The following is an 8,696-nucleotide window of genomic DNA, read 5'->3' as shown; positions in this document are numbered from 1 at the left end:
TCCTAATAGCTAGAAAAATAAGCTACAAACAAAAACTAATACAAAATGTGCAAAAGGCGACTGATGATGGGAGGAATACACTGAGGGCACACTAGGATCTTGAGCACAATGTGCCTTAAACAAGGTTTCATAGAACAAACATTATTGGTTGTGAAGTCATAAATTAATCTTAGTACAATAGTACTGGGTGACTTCTATGTCCCACTCTCATCAAATGACAGGTTTTCCTAAAGTAAAGAAGAGAAATACAGAATTAAATGACATCATAGGACACAATGGACTCACTAGGTATCGGCAGAACATTCCATGTAAACACTGAAGAATACGTGCTTTTCTCAGGAGCTCACAGAACTTCCTCTAAAATAGATCATGTATGAGAACACAAAGGAAGTCACAAAAATTCTATGGTAGGTATAATCTCTTCTGTACTATGTGGAAGCAAGCATTACCTGTCAATAAAAAGCTGATGGTCAGTGAACTGAGGCTGAGGCAGGATTAAAAGATAGGGCAACTGAGAGAGAGAGAGAGAGAGAGATAGAGATAGATGAGAGAGAGAGAGAGAGAGAGAGAGAGAGAGAGAGAGAGAGAGAGAGAGAGAGAGAGAGAGAGAGAGAGAGAGAGAGACAGAGAGACAGAGACAGAGAGACAGAGACACAGAGAGAGACAGAGAGACAGAGACACAGAGAGAGACAGAGAGACAGAGACACAGAGAGACAGACACAGACACAGGCAAAGAGACACAGATATAGGCAGACAGAGAGGCAGAGAGGCAGAGACAGACAGACAGAGACACAGAGACACAGAGAGAGAGAGAAAGACAGAGGTTCTGGGAGTTAGTCAGGTATGGGAGATGATCCCTGGATTCTGAGGAAGTCGGATACATGAAATTGAGGACAGGTAGATAGCCTTGTGGCAGATATAGAATAGTTTAGGTCATGTAAGTTATTAGCTTTTCTGGGAACAAGCCAAAGCTTATGGCCTAGGCATTTATTCATAAACAAATAAGCCTCTAAGTCATTATTCTGGAACTGGGTGTGGTGGGAAAAGAGGAAGGATACAAATGGCGCGCGCCCTGGACGCTAGAAATCCAGGCTCAGAGCCTGAGTGGCTTAGCTCCTGGGTCCAAGGAGAGGGAAACTACAGAAAGGCAGTGCAAAAGGGTAGGGGGCAGAGGGGGGAACCCCTGCTGCATACTCAGCATGTATGTTTCCTTGAGCTGGCGTTCCTAGGGGTAGGCTCTGCCTCTGCCTGTTGCTAGGATGTGCAGAGGTCAGAGCTGGGAGATACAGAACCTGTAGCTGGGACACACCTAGATCTGCACGCTTCTCTGAGAAGCCAGGACACAGACAACATGGGAAAAATCTTCTGGGCATCCCGACCCGCAGCCACAGAGGGGTACCTGGCACTCAGGAGAGGTCAGGCATCCTGTGAGGCACAGCTCCTGACTGATACCCATCAACACGACAGTTGACTAGTGCCAGCTACAGACACATATGTGGAAATGCCTCTTCTCTATGAGCATAAAGACAAGGGTGGGGCTAGTCACTGAGTGAAGTCTGAGATGCAACACAAAGGGAGACTGAACACACCAAAGAAATCCGTTACAGCCAAACTTCGGATCAGGTTAAAAGTGTTTGAAATTTTGCTTTAATGCTAAAAAGGGAAAGAGATTGCTTATAAAACATCATAATCAGGTAGATACAAGTAGTTTGAAATTAATAAAATGAAGTCCTTAAAGAGAGAATTAAATAAAGATGAATAAGGTATATAAGGATGGAAAGAGCTTAGAGAAAATTGAATACAAAAAAATTAAGTTTAAAAAGTGTTAAGAGAGAAATAAATACACCTAGAAGATAATATCTTCAAAGAGAGAAAAATAAGAAATAAAATAAAGTTTCCAAAGAAAGAAGAGAAAAAAGGGGAGATTTAAAAGGAAAATACTTTCCATGTTAAAATAGTGGAAAACACTGTAGAAGAGGGCATTTGGACCCCATATGGTTTTTTTTAGATAGCGTACAAATAATTAAATGTTCAAAAATTATTACAATTTTATGTATTCACTTTAAGAGAGATCAGAAAAAATATTTAGGGAAGACTCAAAAATTAAATGCTGGATTAGAGGCTATAGAACAGAGAGATTAGAGGATTCTTTAAATCAGAATCAAGAATCTTCAGGAGAATCCATCTGGAACCTACACTGTCAACAAAAAGTTAGCTCCGGATGAGAAAATCCACAAAGGGTTAAGGACATAGAATGGCAGAATATGCTGAGTTAAGAGTGTACACCATGTTCAATGTCAACGTAGAGCAATGTCATATACTATCTTATGGGTTTTATTTTGTAGAGTTTGAAATTTTAAAATATGCACGTGTTAGTACATCATACAAGTGATGAATGTTCAGAATTCCAAGGGGCTTCTGCCATAAGCTCTGACAGTAATGATTCTGAGATTGCACGTTTATTAGAGATAGTGGCTATCTTGGAGATACCTCTGCAAATTAAAACTGATGATGCTCCAACATGTGTATCCATTGGAATACAGCAATGTTTTTGGACATTATGGCATAATAATGTTACAAATATATCTTATAATACTACAAGACAAGTAATTACATAGAGATCTTAAATGCACTTTAAAAGAAATGCTTAACAAAGACAAAGGGGTAGATTACATAGTGCTTTGTCAACTTTAAATTTTTTGAATTCTGATGAACAAAAACAACAGCTATTGAGAGACATTGTATGAGAGACATTGTACTGTTATGGAAAAAAATTGCTGAAGTAGATCAGCCTGTTTATATTAAGGTTGTCTTACTTCAGAATGGAAGGAAGGACATGCGCTGTGTTGGGGAAGAGGTTTTGTCTTTGTTTCAACAGGAGAAGAAAAGCTGTGGGTTCCATGTAAATTAATACAAAGATTTGGACAGGGGAACCCCCTTAAGCCATTGCCTCCAGACAGGAAGAACGAAATCAAGAAAGCCAACAAAATAGGTAACATGGATCGTTGATCTGTCTACATGGGAAAATCTCTGAGGCTGGCTGAGACATGGAAAGTTCATCAGTCAGGACTTCAGCTATGCATAGCCAATGAATCTTGTTGACTACAGAATCCTTGGGATTGTATAGAATCTTTTCAAATGGCATGGGTAAAAAGTTATATTACAGTTTGGTTATACAACCAGAGTAACTTATAATAGGAACATGCCTAACTAGCTAGAGCAGAGAGCAGAGAATCATCTTTATCTGATTGTGCACACCACAATTCCATACACATGTTAATGCAGAAATGTATATTACTCATGAAAGCTTATATGTTTACAGACAGCGATGAAGTTAACATGGCCCTGGCAAAGTCACCCTTTTGAAAGCTGAGACACTGAGACACGTTTATGCAGGCATCCTGCTTCATCCAACCTCAGAATACCTTATTAGCTGTCTCATCAAAGCTCCCTCCAGGACAGCTTCAAAGACATTCACCTCAGTTCATCCAGCCTCTCAGACTGTTCCACTCAGGATTTCATTTAAGTCCTACACTTTCACAGCACACAGAGTCTGGGCAACAAATATAGTTAGCTTTTCTTAGGGCCCCCAAGAGAAAACAATTTTAAGAGAATTACGCCCCTATTAACAAGAGGTGGGGTGGGTGGGTTTGGTCATTCAATGCGTGATGGATGCTTGCTGTTGTTTTAGGGGGTTAGTTACACATTGTTAATAATCTTGGTTAGGGAGGAAACAAAGTAAAGGAGGTTAGATTCAGGGATTTCCCTCTCACCTTTTCTTTCCTCTATCCTTCTAGTGTTAGGGAGAGAAGTGGGGAATAGATAAAAAGAAAAAAGGAGGTATAGGAATGATGAGATAAAAGGGTAGATAATTGAATTCTAGACCAAAGAACATAAACAAGCCAATATTTTACATCTGTAGCAATTTTACACATTGATACAAATTTAAGGTTATTTTTGTTTTGTATTTATACTGAACATATTTGTATATATGTTCAATATACTGTATTAAGGTATTATACCTATGCAATTCTTTAAAACGCAATGTTAAGTTCTAGTCCCTTTGAAAGCTGCTATTTCAAACTGTTTAGAATAAATAAGAATGTAAGTTGGTAGTCAATCAAACTTGTGGTCATGTTAGGTGTTAGTTTAATTAATTACAGAAATAAGATTTATTTAGCTTCTTGCAGATATTTTCTTAGTTGAATATATAATAAATAGCCAGAAACAGGCAATGGTTGCCAATTCAGATATACTATAGAAGATAAATGGTCTCCAAAAACCTCAGAGATCTTCTATTAACATAAGGCTAACATAAGATATTTTATTAACATAAGGCTTTTCATAACAGTGAGACAAGACTGCTCCTGGCAGCATCCCCATTCTACTTCAAAGAAGATGATGAGCATCGAAGAACCTCCTTAGGGAGTTTGCTTCAAACGTGGCTAACTGCCATTGGGCAAAAACTGCCCATGCTTCAATTGCTAACAATACGCTGTCCAAACTAGACAAACAGGGCACACAGAAGTCAATTGCCAAGCTTTGCAAGAGCAAGGTAGACAGTCCTTCATAATTCTTGTTTCCCGTAAAAGTCTGTCAAATGGAGCCAGAAGGCTGGAGACGATGGATAGATAGCAGAGTAGTTTCTTCAAGGTTGCCAAATACATGTAGACTGGACATTGTGGTTGTAATTCTTACCTGATAGTCTTCATAATTATTCTTATTGTATATAGTTTATTGATGTTAAGAAAATAGCCTTTTATTGGACTAAAAGGGAGAGGTGTAGGGATAAACTCTTGTATTCTGTGTGGATAAAATGCAGATGGATGAGCTGAGGCAGGATTAAAAGCTGGGACATCTAGGAGGGTAGGGGGTGGGGACTGACTCTTGGAGTGAGTCAAGCATGGGAGATTTAACCTGGACTCTGAGGAAATTGGACACATGAAACTAAGGAAAGACTAATAGCAGACATAGTATAGTTTAACAAATTATGTATGTTATGAGATAGTCACGGAACAAGCCAAAGCTCATGACCTAAGCATTTATTCATAAAAATTAAGCTTCTGAGTTGTTATTTGGGAACTGGAGTTTGTGTAGAAAAGCCAGAGGGTTCATTCTATCTTACCAGAGTGGAAGGAGACTACAAATAACCAGGAAGAGAAACATTAGGATATCTGAAAACTAATGTAGATTACAGAAAACAAGAGGAAGTAACGGATGAGTGTTGTAGTTTAACTGAGAAGAGCTTGAGTATTAGAAAATGGGCTCGGTAGGTGCACGTGCACACACACACATACTCACATTAGAGAAAAGTAAAGCTTTAAATGCAAAGGTGATTGAGCATTTTCCCAGCCCATGTTCTCTGGTTCCAAGGATGACCACATAGTTTCTGACTCTGCATGTACGGCCTTAGGTGTCCCGTATAAGATGGGGTATCCAGAACATTCCTCCTCACTGACCTGTTTTGTTTTCTAGAGCTTGAGGTCTAACCCTTACTGAGAAGCTTACTAACAGGGCACTGAATGCCAGTCCTCACTAACTGTTCTGAAAAAGAGTCGGCAGGTGGGATCTTGTTCAGCATATGCTCCATAAGGGCTAATCTTTTTAAACACGAAGGTCTTAATTTTCTTATATTAATTGAGATATACTTGCTTTTTATCTTTTCTGCAAATTCATTCTGTTCTTTTCCTTTGCTGCTTTTAGCAACTGGGTCTGCTATGCTTTACCTAATTTTCATTTATTGGCTTCTTTTGCCACTAAAATGAAATTTTCATTTGTCTTCAACTTAAAGGTTAAGTTCATCCCAGGACTTGGAAGGCAGAGGCAGGCAGGGCACTGAGTTCGAGGTCAGCCTGGTCTACAGGATGAGTTCTAGGACAGAAAGGGATACACAGAGAAAACATGTATCTAACAAAATTCTCAATAAAATATTTGCCAGTTGAATCTGAGAACATTTCAAAAAGATCATATACAATGATCAAGTAGGCTTTATCCATCAGATTCAAGGTAGTCTAGTATTTCTAAATCAATAAATGATATATATTTCACAAATTCAAGGATTCAAGGACAAAATCCAGTATTTGTTAATGTTAAACATCCTGAAGAACTAAAAGAAAAATATCTAAAAAAACTAGAAGAAAAATATCTACACACAGCAAATAATACAATATATACACTTGTAGCCAACATTACATTAAAGGGAAAAAATAAACACATTTATCTCTTAGGTCAGTAACAAGACATATACTCTTTTTCAATGTAGTACTGAGTGTCCTAAAAGAAGAGAAACAAAAAAAGGGGATATAAATAGGAATGGAAGAGATCAAAATATCTCTATTTGACAATATTACATATAATTGGCAATGTCTCTATTTGACAATTATACATTATACCCTAAAGACTCCACCAAGAATCTCTTAGAAGTCATAAACAAGTTCATTAAAGTGGGACCTTCTTACATAGCAATGACAAAAATACTGAGAACAAGATCAAGGAATAATAATTAATAATTACAATAATAAATATTAAAGTCAAATCACATTAATAACTAACAATAACATACATAGAATTCATATATGTTATATATTCTATAGAACATATATGAATAGATTATATATTTGTAATATGTATATATTAGCATTAAGCTAACCAAAGAAGTAAAAATACCTACAGGAAAAACTTTAAAACCCAAGAAAGAAATTAAGGAAGATATTAGAAGATAGAAAGTGCTCCTATATTCAGGGATATGACAAATCAATACTGTGAAGCTGGCCATCCTATTTAAAGCAATTTAAGGATTTAATGCAATCACATTCTAAATTCCAGTAACATTTTTCAAAGAAATGCAAAACAAATCTTAAAATTCATATGGAAATATAAAACTGTATAGCCAAAGCAAAGTAGAAAGGAAAAAAAAATACTGATAGTAGTAACATTTTATCTAATTTTAGTAGATATTAGATAGATCTATTATTACAGAGAAAAATAACATTTGATAAATATATAAAATATTGACACAAAAATAGGAATGTAGAAAATGGGAAAAGAATAGGAAGGCCAGAAACAAGTTTGCACAACTACAAGCATCTGATTGTTTACAAAGATCTCAAAAAAAATCTTTGACATTGGAGGAAAAAACAGCATCTACAAACAATGATTCTGGGAAACATGGAAATCTACCTGTAGAAAATGAAACAAGGTCCTCTTTCTCATCCCACATAAAAATCAACTTGAAATGGATCAAGAACCTCATAACAATGCCAAGAACCAGCCTCAACTTGGAGAGGGGTTCTGCGAGAATGAAGCAGCGAAAACAAAGATCTGGAAGTCAAATCATAGGTCCAAGATGGCAGCCTAGGTTCTGCTCAAGACAGCTTTCCAGACTGATTTTCTCTGTTCTGCTTTCTTTGTAGATCTCCGAACAGTGTTCTCTCTCTCTCTCTCTCTCTCTCTCTCTCTCTCTCTCTCTCTCTCTCTCTCTCTCTCTCTCTTTCTCTGATTGAGACAGTTCTCCAACTAGTTCTCTTTTGCTATATTCTCTGGATAGCTCATCTCTTATAGATCATAAGCCTAGTCTTTTATTTTACATATCAATCCAGTCATTTACTCCAGGCTTCCTTTTGATTATCTCATGAATCAGCATCCCATAACCATAGTCTCTTGATTCTTAGGAGACAGTAAGCCCAAACACAGACAATAAGATAGCTGGGTGGGATCCCTCCCTGGAATTACCATTCTGATCATGCCTGGACCTAGATTCATTCTGTCTGAGACTGACCTTGAACTAAGGAATATGCCTGTATTTGTCTTTTTATCTTCCTGACAGGTTGGCCCACAGCACAGCTGCTTTTATTCCTGTGACACTGCTTACACAATTCATATTTCATCCTTATATTTTGCATAGTTGAGAAATTACATATTTCCAAACTTCTGTTTTTAGAGTTCTTTTAGACAACCTTGCAGGTTGTCCTAAAGGTCCCAGCATTTACCATTTTGCTGAGACATTACTGACAGCTTTACCTCCCAGACTCATGCAATCTCTGATTATCATAAGTTATTAACATTAACAGGGGAGACATTTCTTGAAGGAACATGAAAACATGTACATTATTATTTAAACAATCCTCATGCCCACTTTAGCCATCCAAACGTTGCAGGTCCACATCTGCCTGCTTGCCCTGTTCCAGGGCAAGGAACCATGTCCTTCCATCCCTACCAAGGTCATGCTGGACCCAACATAACAAAACCCTAACTCTAAAATTTCTAGAAAGGTAAGTAGGAATTACACTTCAAGATATAGACAAAGGTAAGGACTTTCTAAATATGACTTTAATCACTCATGAAATAAGACCAATAATGAAGAAATTGGATCTCATGAAATTAAGAGGTTTCTGTATGAGAAAAAAAACTATCAGTTGAGTGAAAAACAACGTAAAATGTAGGACAAAATCTTTGCAGACTATACATCTTACAGAGGGTTAATATCTACAATATACAAAGAACTTTAGAAAGTAAACAAAATAATTCAAAACCTAGACTAGGGAAGTGAATAGGGAGTTCTAACAAGAATATGTTTAATAAATATTTTAATAGTTTTCAGTATCAATAGCCTTCAGCAAAGGCAAATTAAAACTTAAAGGACCAGTAAATATCTTCAACAAAATTATAGAAGAGAACTTCCCTAACCTAAAGAAAGA

General features: G+C 37.1%; 1 long non-coding RNA gene across 1 annotated transcript in view; it reads left to right on the top strand.

Moving 5' to 3' along the window:
- Positions 1 to 309: 309 nt before the first annotated feature.
- LOC116089069 overlaps positions 310 to 8,696 on the top strand; it is a 69,560-nt gene continuing 61,173 nt past the window's right edge. Inside the window, exon 1 of the long non-coding RNA XR_004118140.1 lies at positions 310 to 407. This is a non-coding gene — a long non-coding RNA (uncharacterized LOC116089069). The remainder of the gene's footprint in view (positions 408 to 8,696) is intronic.

Source organism: Mastomys coucha, unplaced genomic scaffold (assembly GCF_008632895.1).
Source record: "Mastomys coucha isolate ucsf_1 unplaced genomic scaffold, UCSF_Mcou_1 pScaffold14, whole genome shotgun sequence".
NCBI lineage: Eukaryota > Metazoa > Chordata > Mammalia > Rodentia > Muridae > Mastomys > Mastomys coucha.
This window is presented reverse-complemented; position numbering and strand designations above follow the sequence as displayed.